The 15,207-nt window shown below is 45.8% G+C and overlaps 1 protein-coding gene across 2 annotated transcripts in view; it reads right to left on the bottom strand.

Annotated features, from left to right (window-relative positions):
• The window catches only part of LOC137562981 (PH and SEC7 domain-containing protein 4-like), a 122,041-nt gene extending 111,966 nt beyond the window's left edge, over positions 1–10,075 (bottom strand). The window contains exon 1 of one of the 2 annotated variants that reach the window (XM_068274860.1): positions 9,804–10,075. The gene's annotated coding sequence lies outside the window, so the exon portion shown is untranslated. Of the gene's footprint in view, positions 1–8,404; positions 8,501–9,803 lie in introns of those variants that run through there. The other variant, XM_068274863.1, reaches the window with a different exon arrangement.
• Positions 10,076–15,207: the final 5,132 nt, after the last annotated feature.

Genomic DNA, 15,207 nt, shown 5'->3' with positions numbered 1-15,207 from the left:
GTCCAGGTACTTGAGCCAGTCTGGCGTAGTGCGCATGCACACACTCCGCCGCTGGGAGCATACTACACCTGCGCAGCACTGTTGCGCAGGTGTAGAACGCTCCTGGCTGTGGAAGCTGCATGCGGCCGGACTGCGCTAACTGGCTGAATTACCAGGGCTCATAGCAGAAGATCCAGGTTGTGGAGGTGGACAGCGAGGGACTGATTAGCCTGAAGGGGGCTGGAGGAAGCCCCAGGTATGTCTAAGGCTGGTTTCATACCAGGACGTTGCGTTTTAGGGGACGTTATGGTCGCACAACGTGCCCCTAACCCAACGCCTGGTGCTCTCTGCTTTGGACGTCAGAGTGAGCCGCGTTGTGCAGCTCACTCTGGCATCCGTGATGCCCACTCTTGGACGCATGCGGCATCACGTGGTCCCGCCCGGCCAATCGCCGCACAGAGCGGCCGCTCAAGGAAGTAAACACTGCACGTCACTGAGTGCAATGAATATTAATTAGCCATGTGCCTGGTCGCTCTCCGCTCCTCCCCAACTGAGTATGTGCAAACAGTCTAACGCGGCTCTGCCGCTTACAAAGTACTGCATGCAGTACGTTATATTATGGCACAGCGTTACACTGTAACGCAACGTGGGCACTGTGAACAGCCCATTGATTTTTCATTGCCGTGCGGTGGGGTGCATTACAGGCTGCTCTAACGTGCGCCTGTAACGTCCCACTGTGAAACCAGCCTAAAACTTTTCTTTTCATCCTTCTCAGGTACCATTTAATTCGTAGTCACCAAACCAAATTTTAACAACGTATCAAATTATTTGATTTCATGAGCAAAGAGTACATTTGCATAAATCAGAATCAAGTCAGAATTATTTCCATCTCATTGACCATCTCTATTAGTGACACGGCTACACATCAGGCTTTATTCTTACAGCATAGATGGTTTTTAGTATATATATATATATATATATATATATGTTACGGCCAGAACCCAAAGTTTGGGCACTTCTAGTTCTGGCCGGCCACTTCGGGTTCTGGCCGGCCAATGTGCGAACTGGCCGCTGCGCTGCGGCCAATGTTAGAAATGGAATAATTCATGTAACGTTAATGTTTCTTCTGGCCGCAGCGCAGCGGGCAAATGTATCACATCTTAGTTAATTTAATGAAATTAAGCCGGCGGCAATGTAACAGATGAAGCCGCCGGCTTTTTCTCTACCTCTCTCTCCTTCTCTTATGGCCAGCCGGGGGGACACGCGTGTCCCCCCCCAGAGTCGTTCGTCGCGGCAGACTCTGCTCTCCTGCCGCGACGAACGACTCTCGGAGACACGCGTGTCCCCCCCGGCTGGCCATAAGGAGAGAGAGTCGGGGGGGGGACTGGGGGAGGAGAGAGAGGCAGAGCAAAAGCCAGCGGCTTCATCTGTTACATTGCCGCCGGCTTAATTTCATTATATTAACTAAGATGTGATACATTTGCCCGCTGCGGCCACAAGATACATTAAGGATACAGGAATTAGTCCATTTCTCACATTGGCCGCAGCGCAGCGGCCAGTTCGCACATTGGCCGGCCAGAACCCGAAGTGGCCGGCCAGAACTAGAAGTGGCCAAACTTCGGGTTCTGGCCATAACATATATAAGAGATTCCTGTGTACACATCATATATACAGTCACAATCAGATGTGTAGGAGAGGGGAGAGAGAGGAGACCGGCACTGCATTCAACTATTTATTCCATATTGTGGCAATTGCATATAAAAAACACATGACAAGTGTACAGTATCAAACATACCAGTTGGTGAAGCAATGTGGGTGGCGGTGGGTGCTGGGCACTGTGGGCCTTACAGCCGTTTCGCGCTTCTACGGAGGCTCACAATCAGATGTGTATATCTGACTTTAAAAATACGGGGACTGCTTTATTGAAGCAGCACAAGTAAATAATTTTGATTTTTGTGGACTAAGCACAGCTATTACTGGATGTATACATTTATGATGACTATTATCTGAGAAATAGAACATGTTATCATATTTTCTATTTTAATTACAGTTTAAATTCATTAGGAGTTGGAGCGTTTTTTCCCCGACTCCAAGCACCCAAAATTGCCCCGACTCCGACTCCACAGCCCTGGTATATTCTGAAGGAGTTATATCTGGAGTTAAAATGGTTCCTAGGTCCATATCAGGACCTTCACTGGCTGCTTTCCCAGTCTGAAGATCATGACCTTATCAAGGGACAATTTTTTGAGCATCCCACAGACCTCTCACGGTTCAAGATAAGACATTGCATTACCTGTCAAAGTACTTGTTTATGCTTTATGCTGTCCCTGCAATTTAAGGTATGTTGGGCAACAACCCAGAGGGCTCGGGCCAGATTTGCAAATCATAAGTACTTGATACGGTCTGGAAATGTTTACCCAGTCAAACACTGTGTACAGTACATAAGAGACAAACTGACAGTGATCTAAGATATATATATGGTCAATTACCACATTCTGAAACTTAGAAGGGGTGGTGATACTGAAGTACTGAGATTGAGACATATATGTTTTTTGATCAGTAGATTAAATACACTGAACACTATGGGGCTTAATCATGACTGACATACTTGTTCTTATGAAACCTTACTCATCTTCATTTTCAGGTTCATCACTTCAATGTATCAGATTGAATTTCTGGATTTATGTTTTTAGACTTTATCACTGTCTGTTCCAGTTGAGATAAGGGTTATGTCACAAGTTTAAGTTTGTTTACTTCCTTGAGGGAAGGTTGAGGTCATTTCCTGGGTGGAGTTATGAATATAAATGTGTTTGTTTGCTGTATACTGAGCAGCTTGATAAAGGGCAAGGCTCATCTGGCTTTGATGTAAAACTGTCTGATCAAATAAAGAAGAGCTTGAGAGCTGCAACTCCTTGATTGATTAGAATATATACTGTGCAGCCAAACTAGGGCTTTGCAGGAGGCACGATTATTAATACCAACATACCCTTTGAGACCCTCTCTTTTTATCTTCCTGTTTTGTCACTTGTGAAGGTGTAAAGAGGAATCAGCCCGTCAATGATGAGAAGCCGGTGACCTGTGTAGATTGTAGAGGGCTAAAGCCTGGTACACACTTTCAATTATGATTGGCCAATAACTAACTAATTTTACCACTTCCACGTAGGGTTCACCTATATAATCTGCTTATAGTATTAATTATGTGTTGCGCGCCCCCCCTTTCCTAAACTACATGGAGGTGGTAAAATTGGTCAGAGATTATTAGCCAATCATAACTGAAAAGTGTATACCAGGCTTAAAGCCCATCTACGGTTTTTTTTTAAAGTTTTTCTTTACCTCCCTTCCAAGGATATGGATTTTTCCTTTTAAAATACGAGCTGCCAGGCTCTCCTGCTGATCCTGTGTCTCTAATACAGCCCCTGAACAAGCATGCAGATCAGGTGCTCTGACTGAAGTCTGAATGCATTAGCTGCATGCTTGTTTCAGGTGTGTGATTCAGCCACTACTGCAGCCAAAGTGATCAGCAGGACTGCCAAGCAACTGGTATTGTTTAAAAGGAAACAACTATATGCCCCTCTCAGTTAAGGTTGTCACAGAAGCTCCCCTTTAATAAACCACACTGAGTGAACTCAAAAAGCTTTGGCTGTAAGCCTGGAGATATTTCGAAAGGCCCAAGACACTCCAGGCATGTGCATTACATTCATTGCTGACACATCAGCCTTGCAGCCTCATGGCCACCAGTGCTGACACAGATGACAGGCTTCGCTGACTTATGTAAACAGCAAGCAAGCCCTATTTGCATGGAATCTTGTGACGCCTGTTTGTATTTCACTACGTGTACAGCAGAAAAGCAGCTCTCACCCTTGTGTGACATTGCTGTAACAATGCTGTATGGCTTTCTGCTCCGCTATGTAAATATGACTTCTCTACCGCTATTTCATCTATGAAATGAATGAGGTCACGGTTTGCCATTGTTCAAACACCCGCTGTCAGTCATGTTAAAGTGGACCAGGACTCTTGTACAAGACAGAAGGAAAACACTGAAAAATGCACCCTGTGTATATTTAGAGAGTTTAGCCTAATTCCCCCTCATCTGTGACTAATCACAAGTTGCAATTTGATCTCACGTGTCTCATGATTGCCATGGCAGATAAGCTCATTTGAAAGCACAGGCTGTAAACAATGTCTGCTTCCATGAAAGCAGGAAGTATACACACTGCAGATTTCTGTCAGCTGCAACAAAGAAATGTTTTTCTTTAAAAAAATTTTATGCTTTTGCGTATCTACAGGATCTTCTCAAAAAATTAGCATATTGTGATAAAGTTCATTATTTTCTGTAATGTACTGATAAACAGACTTTCATATATTTTAGATTCATTACACACAACTGAAGTAGTTCAAAGCCTTTTATTGTTTTAATATTGATGATTTTGGCATACAGCTCATGAAAACCCAAAATTCCTATCTCAAAAAATTAGCATATCATGAAAAGGTTCTCTAAACAAGCTATTAACCTAATCATCTGAATCAACTAATTAACTCTAAACACCTGCAAAAGATTCCTGAGGCTTTTAAAAATTCCCAGCCTGGTTCATTACTCAAAACCGCAATCATGGGTAAGACTGCCGACCTGACTGCTGTCCAGAAGGCCATCATTGACACCCTCAAGCAAAAGGGTAAGACACAGAAAGAAATTTCTGAACGAATAGGCTGTTCCCAGAGTGCTGTATCAAGGGACCTCAGTGAGAAGTCTATGGGAAGGAAAAAGTGTGGCAGAAAACGCTGCACAACGAAAAGAGGTGACCGGACTCTGAGGAAGATTGCAGAGATGGACCGATTTCAGACCTTAGGGGACCTGTGGAAGCAGTGGACTGAGTCTGGAGTAGAAACATCCAGAGCCACCGTGTACAGGCATGTACAGGAAATGGGCTACAGGTTCCGCATTCCCCAGATAAAGCCACTTTTGAACCAGAAACAGCGGCAGAAGCGCCTGACCTGTACTTGACACTGGACTTCAGACATTTTGGCATTTCCCTCTCCCCAGTCTTCCTCCAGACTCTGGCACCTTGATTTCCGAATGACGTGCAAATGCTGCTTTCATCCGAAAAAGTACTTTGGACCACTGAGCAACAGTCCAGTGCTGCTTCTCTGTAGCCAAGGTCAGGCACTTCTGCCGCTGTTTCTGGTTCAAAAGTGGCTTGACCTGGGGAATGCGGCACCTGTAGCCCATTTTCTGCACACACCTGTACACGGTGGCTCTGGATGTTTCTACTCCAGACTCAGTCCACTGCTTCCGCAGGTCCCCCAAGGTCTGGAAATGGTCCTTCTCCACAATCTTCCTCAGGGTTCGGTCACCTCTTCTCGTTGTGCAGCGTTTTCTGCCACACTTTTTCCTTCCCACTTAGGTGTCTTGATACAGCACTCTGGGAACAGCCTATTCATTCAGAAATTTCTTTTTGTGTCTTACCCTCTTGCTTGAGGGTGTCAATGATGGCCTTCTGGACAGCAGTCAGGTCGTCAGTCTTACCCATGATTGCGGTTTTGAGTAATGAACCAGGCTGGGAGTTTTAAAAGCCTCAGGAATCTATTGCAGGTGTTTAGAGTTAATTAGTTGATTCAGATGATTAGGTTAATAGCTTGTTTAGAGAACCTTTTCGTGATATGCTAATTTTTTGAGATAGGAATTTTGGGTTTTCATGAGCTGTATGCCAAAATCATCAATATTAAAACAATAAAAGGCTTTGAACTACTTCAGTTGTGTGTGTAATGAATCTAAAATATATCAAAGTCTACAGTTTATCAGTGCATTACAGAAAATAATGAACTTTATCACAATATGCTAATTTTGAGAAGATCCTGTATTAGAGCAGAGAGGAAGTTCTGAGGTCAGGTCCGCTTTAAGCTACACGTGTATTTAAAGTGTACCTGTAGGGGGAAAAATGCTGAATTTAGATACTTACCTAAGTAAAAGGGAACCCTTTGGACAATCCAGAGACATTCCCGGTCCCCCCCCCACCCACCCACCCACCTCGCTGTTCCAGTGCTGGAACTCACCGAACTTCAACAACAAGGGCTTTTCGACAAAACACGGCCGCAATGCACAGAAAACTATTCTTATTGTCATACATGTACCTGTCAATGAATACTTAAAGGGCAACTGAAGTGAGAGGGGTATGGAGGCTGCCATATTTATTTACTTTTGAACAATACCAGTTGCCTGGCAGCCCTACTGATCTTTTTGGCTTTAGCAGCGTCTGAATAATGCTTGAAACAAGCATACAAGCTAATCTTGGCAGATCTGACAGCAATGTCAGAAACACCTGATCTGCTGTATGCTTGTTCAGGGGCTATGGCTAGAGGTATTGGAGGAAGAGGACCAGCAGGGCTGCCAGGCAATTAGTATTTCTTGAAAGGAAATATGGCAGCCTCCATATTCCTTTCTCTTCAGTTGCCTTTAAAGGGAACCTGTACTGAGTAAAATTATTTAAAATAAACACATAATGTAGCTGCAAATGAATATTACATACTTACCTCTGCATCAGTTCCTCTCAGAAACTCACCATTTTCTTCTTACAGTGATCCCTTCCAGTTCTGACAATATTTTGTCAGAACTGCAATAGATCAGTTGCTGTCAGTTATATATCAGCTGCTGTCAGTTACAACTGAATGTACAAGGTAATGTCCATGTTTCCCTATGGCTCAAGTAGGCGATATTACAGTTTAACAGTGTGCGGACCAGGAAGCGGTTATGGGATAATGACCATTTTCAAAATGGAGGACAGTGAATTCCAATGATAACAGTGAACAAACAGGATGCAGGAGAGGAGAAAGCGATTGATAAGTAGACTACACAGGAGTATGAAGTTTTTAAGTTTATTTTGACTTTTGATTTTCAGTTCAGGCTCTCCTTAAGCTATGCAATAATTGCTTGCCAGACTGCAGGAGTTTCCCTGGGAAGAACTAACTGAAAATGAAGGATCTGACGAGATCTGTTCTACGGAAATCACCTAACAGTTTTTACCTATAGGACTAGAAGAAGCCTACACAACCCATTGATGAACATCCAAAAAAGAATCTGAATGATGCACTACAGCCCTGCTCCCAACATTACAGAATGCACTCGTCTATGAAAGTAACCCTTGTAGTGGGCAACAAAATATTCTAAAAGGTCCGCACACTCTAAAGTACCATGTCCTGTTTATTCAAAACATGTGACAAACCATTCCACATCCAACGAGTCGTTTCGGGGCCCCGTGGGGTCCCCTTTGTCAAGGCTACAGAGGCTACAGTACAGAATGGTAACCATTACCGTTCTGTACTGTAGCCTTGACAAAGGGGCCCCCAGAACGACTCGTTGGTTGTGGAATGGTTTGTCACGTGTTTTGAATAAACAGGACATGTTACTTTAGAGTGTGCGGACCTTCTGGAATTTTTTGTGGATTACAAATATTGGTCCAGCACCTCACCAGTGGTGTGCGACTTCTTTCTCTGTGCACTTATAGTGGGCAACATCATCTCAATGACCCCTTGACATATACAGCATGTCTATAGTAGCATAACGACATGTTACTGCACTTTTTCCACAAACAGTAATTTCAGGCGGATAACACTGGTCATACTTTAGTCAGTAATTTTCCAACATTTGGTTACTAAATGTGGTAACTTTTTGTGAATGGAGGCCATTGTGGGGATAACATGCAGAACTGCTGTTTTCTTGTTGCATTCCAGCTGTCACAGGGAACGCAACCCAACGCCCACTGTGAACCTGGCCCACTATGAGATTTTTCTGGCTGGTGATTTTTGAGCAACAATTATTTCAAAGATCTTGAAGCGATAATGACTGTCATGGCGGATGGAAAGTATGCTTTCCTGATAACATGCAGTGCACATTTTGCGGTAACTCACTGCATGCAATGCATTGGGATGCCACACGCAGTTAAACTGCCCCGTGAGTGCGACATTCTGTGCTGCAAAGAGGTTGTTATGTCATTACTGCAACGCAACTACCCCCTTTTCTTGGTAAGATCATCTATTCATCTAAGTAATATAGATCTGTAAAGGCCCAAAGACTGATGATTTTTTGGTACTTGTGTATTATCCCGTCTAGCCGGACAGCTCGTCCGTTAGACAGGCTTAAAAAGTGTGCACTCTGTTTCTTTAGCAGCTGATTCGTCACAAATCAGCTACTCTGTTCTGCACAGCTTTTCTCGCTGCACAGTGTACCATCCATTAGACACAAGTAATGAAAATGTCCATCCACCGCTCCTCGCCGTTCGGGTTCCCCTGCTTTTTTTGCCTGTCACCGCCTCACCGTGCTAACAGAAAATCAGCTCAGTGAGCTGATGTGTTAGATGTCCCGCCCCCTCTCCTCGTCCCCCCGAGTTTTCAAACATCCCCCCGCAGAGCAGAGTAGCAAAGTAGTCGTTACCAGCAGCATGTCCGTCCCCCTCCTGCACATACATGCTCTATTAGCAGAGTGTACGGCGGAAGCTTTCACTCGCCGTTCGGGTTCCCCTGCTTGCCTGTCACCGGCTCACATCTATGACGCTATGCAGTGGCGGGGCATCATAGATATGAGCCGGTGACCGGCAAGCAGGGGAACCCTAACGGCGAGGAGCAGTGAGTGAAAGCTTCCGCCGTACACTCTGCTAAATGGAGCCTGTATGTGCAGAAAAAGGGAAGGACACGCTACGCTACGGGTAACGATTACTTTGCTAATCTGCTCTGCCGGGGGATGTTTGAAAACTCGGGGGGGGGGGGAACGAGGAGAGGGGGTGGGACATCTGAGATTCTGTTAGCACGGTGAGCCGGTGACAGGCAAAAAAAAGCAGGGGAACCCGAACGGCAAGGAGCGGTGGATGGATATTTTCATCACTTGTGTGTAATGGATGTTCTGCACAGCTTTTCTCGCTGCACAGTGTACCAGAGTAGCTGATTTGTGACGAATCAGCTGCTAAAGAAACAGAGTGCACACTTTTTAAGCCTGTCTAACGGACGAGCTGTCCGGCTAGACGGGATAATACACAAGTACCGATTTTTTGAGCAACAAGTGATCATTACCACAAACTTGGGATATGAGAACAGGCGCGCGATAGCGTTTGTCATCGAGGCATTTCGCTGGGATCCATCTTCCGGATTCACAAGGTGAGTATCCATGCTCCATAATGCTGGGAATATAAGGCTCGATTCTGAGCTGATAAGATGGCTCGATAATTTACGACATGTCCGGTCACCATTTGATCATTTTGCCGCTCGATTTCGCATGGAATTGAAAAATAAGAAAAACGAGCAGAAGATAAGAGAATCGAGCGGTCAAAACTATCAGGCACAGAACCGAGCACCTTAATCGACCTGTGTATTCCCAGGATTACATTTCAAGTTTTACATACATTTTATCATTTTCAGCCCCTGAGCACAACATAAATTACTCTCTGGGCTATGTGAACCATGTTGATGATCTCCACCACACCAGAAAGTCTCTTTACATAGATAAACCGTCAGAAGTTGATACAAAGTTTCACAACTGTATCGATCGCAGGAACACAGCAGATCACAGGGACACTCGGGTGTAGATGGAATCACCCCAACATTCTATCCAACTGGCACTCCTGCGCTGCAATCACTGAGTGCACGGGGCCGCTTGTCACAACACAGAGGGTTACGTCGGTACACCCGGGACACACAGCGCTCCCAATCATAATCCGCCCCAGCACAGCTGCCTCTGCCTTTCTCACTGCATACGTAATGAGCTGCTGGTCACTGCACGCTGCGGCAGGGAAGAGACACACAGGAGTCCAGTCCAGGCTGGGAAGTTGGAGGGAACTCACCCATTGTGAGCAGTCCAGTCCGCTCTCCGGCCGTCACTCAGCGCTCCCCTCCTGTGTCCGGCTGAGGGCGCTGTCACTGCCGTCTCCGGGGTCACCCCACGCACGCACACGGGAAAGTGATTTCCTTCTCTGCAAATAATTCCACCGGAAATAAAAAAACAAACGACGCCGACAGCTGGGCTCACGTTTCATACGGAAAGTGCTGCCAGCCAGGTGGCCGAACTGTACAGCAAGGTCACTGCGTGACACTAGTGTTGTCCGGATCATGAACGATTCGGATCTTTGATCCGAATCTATTTTATGAGTCGATCATCCGAATCATCAAAATGAACGATTCGGATCGCAAAAGGGGCGGGGCCAGAAGCGACACGCCCCCTCTCAGCGGGCAGCGGGGTCCTGGAAGCAGGGATTGCTGAGTTGGAGAGGAGCCAGCCTTGCAGGGAGACAGGTAGATGAGAGAGAGGGGACATGGGTGCCACTGCCAGATATGTGTAGAGCACACATACTGGCTGCAATGTGCTGCCCATTATAGGCTGGCTGTTCCGTAGTGCTGCACAGTGATCACATTGGAAGCTTTTGGCTCAGCTCAGCACAGCTCAGTAACTTTGCAGGCACTGTGATTGCAGGGCAAAATGATCCTCCTCCACTCGGCACTAAAGAGCTGCACTTATCTTCTGGGAATGCTTTCTATCACTGTGTGACGTTTGCATGGAAAGTACACAGATGAGCATATAGGTGAAATACATGTAAAGCATATGATTGCAGCATGTGGGTATTACGTGCACAAACATTTCTGCTCTCTGCTCGTCCCTCCTCCCTTCTCTGTCCACTCCCTGCCCTCTGTCCATCTTCTCCCCTTCTCTGTGTGTCCACCCCCCTCCCCTTCTCCTGCCCACAGACCTGTCCTGCTGTTCATTTCACCCCCGAATGCTTCGGTAGTAAAATGATCCGAGATTCGGATCAAAGATCCGGATCTTTTCAATGATCCGATTCGAATCATCCGGATCATTGAAAAGATCCGAACTTCCCATCTCTACGTGACACAGCGAATAATGACGGCTGTGCTTCTCATATCACTGATAGTGTTGTCCGGATCATGAACGATTCGGATCTTTGATCCGAATCTATTTAATGAGTCGATCATCCGAATCATCAAAATGAACGATTCGGATCGCAAAAGGGGCGGGGCCAGGAGCGACACGCCCCCTCTCAGCGGGCAGCGGGGTCCTGGAAGCAGAGCAGAGATGGATCGCTCTGTTAGAGGGGAGGCAGCCTTGCAGTGACAGGTAAGGGGCGGGGCCAGGAGCCACACGCCCCCTCTCAGCGGGCAGCGGGGTCCTGGAAGCAGAGCAGAGATGGATCGCTCTGTTGGAAGGGAGGCAGCCTTGCAGGGAGACAGGTAGATGAGAGAGAGGGGACATGGGTGCCACTGCCAGATATGTGTAGAGCACACATACTGACTGCAATGTGCTGCCCATTATAGGCTGTCTGTTCCATAGTGCTGCACAGTGATCACATGGGAAGCTTTTGGCTCAGCTCAGCACAGCTCAGTAACTTTGCAGGCACTGTGATTGCAGCGTAATATGATCCTCCTAAATAGCTGCACTTATCTTCTGGGAATGCTTTCTTTCACTGTGCGACCTTTTCTTTCAAAGTGTACAGATGCACATATAGGTGAAATATATGTAAAGCATATGACTTCAGCATGTGGGTATTGTGTGCAAACATTTCTGCTCCCTGCTCGTCCCTCCTCCCTTCTCTGTCCACTCCCTGCCCTCTGTCCATCTTCTCCCCTTCTCTGTGTGTCCACCCCCCTCCCCTTCTGTCCACAGACCTGTCCTGCTGTTCATTTCACCCCCGAATGCTTCCGGTAGTAAAATGATCCGAGATTCGGATCAAAGATCCGGATCTCTTCAATGATCCGATTCGAATCATCCGGATCATTGAAAAGATCCGAACTTCCCATCTCTAATCACTGAGCTCTGCAGGACAGAGCAGGAATTCCTGGAGAAGTGGCCCGCCCCCTCCTACATACATACATACCTGCTGCAAGTCTCCCCTCCCACTGGCTGCACGATGTACAACACTGACACTCTGCACTCCAGCAGCTCAACATACTGTACTTAGCTTTGAATTAGTACTTTACTAGTCTTGTTTTTATTTATGTACTGCCAACATCTTCCATAGGCTGTACATAGTGCAAAATAAACAGCGGAGAACATGGGAGGTTCAAAACACTACAATCAGGACAACCCCATTATCTGAAACTAAAGTCTCAACTAACTGGCAGTGGCATAGCAATAGGGGGTACAGAGGTAGCAACCGCATCGCCGGGGCCTTTGGGCTAGAGGGGCCCACCCTCAACCATAGTATTAGCTCTTTGTTGGTCCTGTGCTTGTAATAATCCCTTCTATATATGCTTTAAGTAATAGTTATTAACACACTGTTTCCCATCCCCTTCTTGCACCTCTGACACAGTGGTTATCCTTGATTGGTTTTGGTGCGCTGTATCAAGTGTTATGTTTAGCATGCTTGGGGTCCAAAATGCAAAACATGCACAGGGGCCCACAGCTTCTTAGCTCCGCCACTGCTAACTGGCATGCCTGAGAGAATAACAGGGACTATCCTTGGGGAGGGGTTGCAGGCCATAAAATACTCACCAAGCCACCAACGGTGTCTTCTAGCCTTCCTGTAGCTCTTAGTGGCTTTCTGTTGTCTGTGTATGGCTCCCGGCATGTCATGTGATGCAGATAGTGCATACAAACACCAGGCAGATAGTGTCCTTAACCTCTTCACCACTGAGGGGTTTTTCCCCTAAGGGACCAGAGCAATTTTCACCTTTCAGCGCTCTTTCCTTTCATTCGCTAATAACTTTATCACTACTTACATACATACTAAAAAGTTGAGTCCCTAAGGTAACTATTTATGTATTTTTAATATATATATATATATATATATATATATATATATATATATATAAACGAAGCGAGGAGTTGCAGCACACGGCTCTTTATTGAGCAAAACAATATAATACAGGCAGACGTTTCGGTTGTCCACAACCTTACTCAATGCCAATCAAACTGATGCAGTACATTCAAATTTATACCTGCCCATACAGGAAGTGACATAGGAAGTGACCACCCCTCACGGTGGATCAGGAAGTAAACAGAAAGATCTATCAGAATACATCATAAAATAAACAATATTAAGTGTTGATCCACACTTATCTGGTAACTGTTAGTCCATGATTCAATTTCATTTAACTGTACATAGTTCATGTCAATGTCATCCAATCCATATCAGATGTATCAAGTGAACCTAGAAGAAAAGGGCAACATTATAAATATAGGTGTAGGTCGAAGTCCCTATTTAATCCATCTCCTGATCCACCGTGAGGGGTGGTCACTTCCTATGTCACTTCCTGTACGGGCAGGTATAAATTTGAATGTACTGCATCAGTTTGATTGGCATTGAGAAAGGTTGTGGACAACCGAAACGTCTGCCTGTATTATATTGTTTTGCTCAATAAAGAGCCGTGTGCTGCAACTCCTCGCTTCGTTCTCATATGACCCAGAGGGATTGGGCTCCCTCAGTTGCGGGCACACAGAATCATAGTATCGTTGGTGTGAGCTGCTGATCCCCCCCCGGACTCTATATATATATATATATATATATATATATATATATATATATATATATATATATATATATATATATATATATATATATATATATATATATATATATATATATATATATATATATATATATATATATATACAAATATTTTATTTTGGTAACTATGGGGGAGGTAGGGGGTTAATTTTAATGGGAGATGCATGTATTTATATGTAACTAATGTATTGGGGTGTAATTTACCATTTGGCCACTAGGTTCCCCCCTCAGTTTATTCCTAAAGTGTAGTGTTTATAAAGCCTCCTTTCCACTGACGGTTGATAGGCAGTGAAATGCCTCTCAAACTATCACAGCTGCTCACTGCTGCCTGGTAACTGCTTGTTGCTGCCTGCTAACTGCTCAAATCAGCCTGGCAACTGCTTGCTGAGCACACAGCTCAACAGTCCGTGGAAAGGAGGCCTTACATACACGCACTACAGAAAGAAATGTGTGTATGTTTTCTCTTTTATTTTGTCATTGACCACACAGCATCTCATTGATGCCAGTGATCACTGATCACAAACACTTAAAGGGAACCAGAGCTAATGGAAGGAAAAGCTGTTATACATACCTGGGGCTTCTTCCAGCCCCATACGTGCTGATCGATCCCACGTCACTGTCCTCCGCTGCCCGCATCTATGAGAACCGGCTCCCGTCAGTGACATCATCGGAGCCGCGTTACGCAGGAGAAGTGCGCCCTCTACGTATCTCTCCATACACTGCTGCAGAGATACGCAAAGAGCGCACCTCTGCTACGCTAGACTGGCTCCGACTGGCGGCAGAGCGGGGAGCCGGTTCTCGTAGCTGCGGGCAGCGGTGGATGGCGGCGTGGGAGCGATCCGTGCGTATGGGGCTGGAGGAAGCCCCAGGTATGTATAACAGCTTTTCCTCCCATTAGCTCTGGTTCTCTTTAAATCGGTGAATGGGAACTGTAGCGCTGTACAATGTAAATAGATGGCGGTTTCGCCATCTAACAGTTTGCCGCTGGTAGACTGATGATGGAGGTCATTCAAGGTGTGCATCGGTGCACGGGATCCCGTGCAAAACCCCGCCCCAGGAAAGGTGTCAGGTGGTCCTGGGGCTGCCACCTTCCCTACACCCATTGGCAAAGACAGATCTGGGTCTCAATCAAGGCACATGAAAAGATAGGTAAGGCCCAGTGCACACCAAAACCGCTAGCAGATCCGCAATACGCTAGCGGTTTTGGGAGCTGATTTCAGAGCGATTCTAGGTATGTTTAGATAGGTTTTCTAAACGTACCTAGCGGTTTTGGGTGCGTTTTTGTGTAGCAGATTACACATATTGTTACAGTAAAAGCTGTTACTGAACAGCTTCTGTAACAAAAATGCCTGGCAAACCGCTCTGAAGTAGCGTTTTTCAGAGCGGTTTGCGTTTTTCCTATACTTTACATTGAGGACGAAACGCTTCCGAAATCCGCAAACGCGCAGCAGGAGGCGCGTTTGCGGCTTGGCAAAAACCTCAAACCGCCGGTGTGCACCATCCCATTGCAATACATTAGCCAAGCGTTTTTCCAGGCGGATGTGGCCGGCGGATCGCTCCAAAAACCGCTCGGTGTACACTAGGCCTATGTGTAATGAACCCAAATGGACAGTAGAGACTGAACATGGAGTATGCACAGATAGAGGGGGGGGGTGGTAAGGTAGTAAAAAATAAATAAAGATTAACTCCACCTGTTACCACACACACTTTTTGGCTCTGCTAACAAAAC

This window comes from Hyperolius riggenbachi, chromosome 3 (assembly GCF_040937935.1).
Source record: "Hyperolius riggenbachi isolate aHypRig1 chromosome 3, aHypRig1.pri, whole genome shotgun sequence".
In the NCBI taxonomy this organism is placed as follows: Eukaryota; Metazoa; Chordata; class Amphibia; order Anura; family Hyperoliidae; genus Hyperolius; species Hyperolius riggenbachi.
Note: the sequence above shows the minus strand (reverse complement) of the source record. Positions and strands in the feature narration are given on the sequence as shown.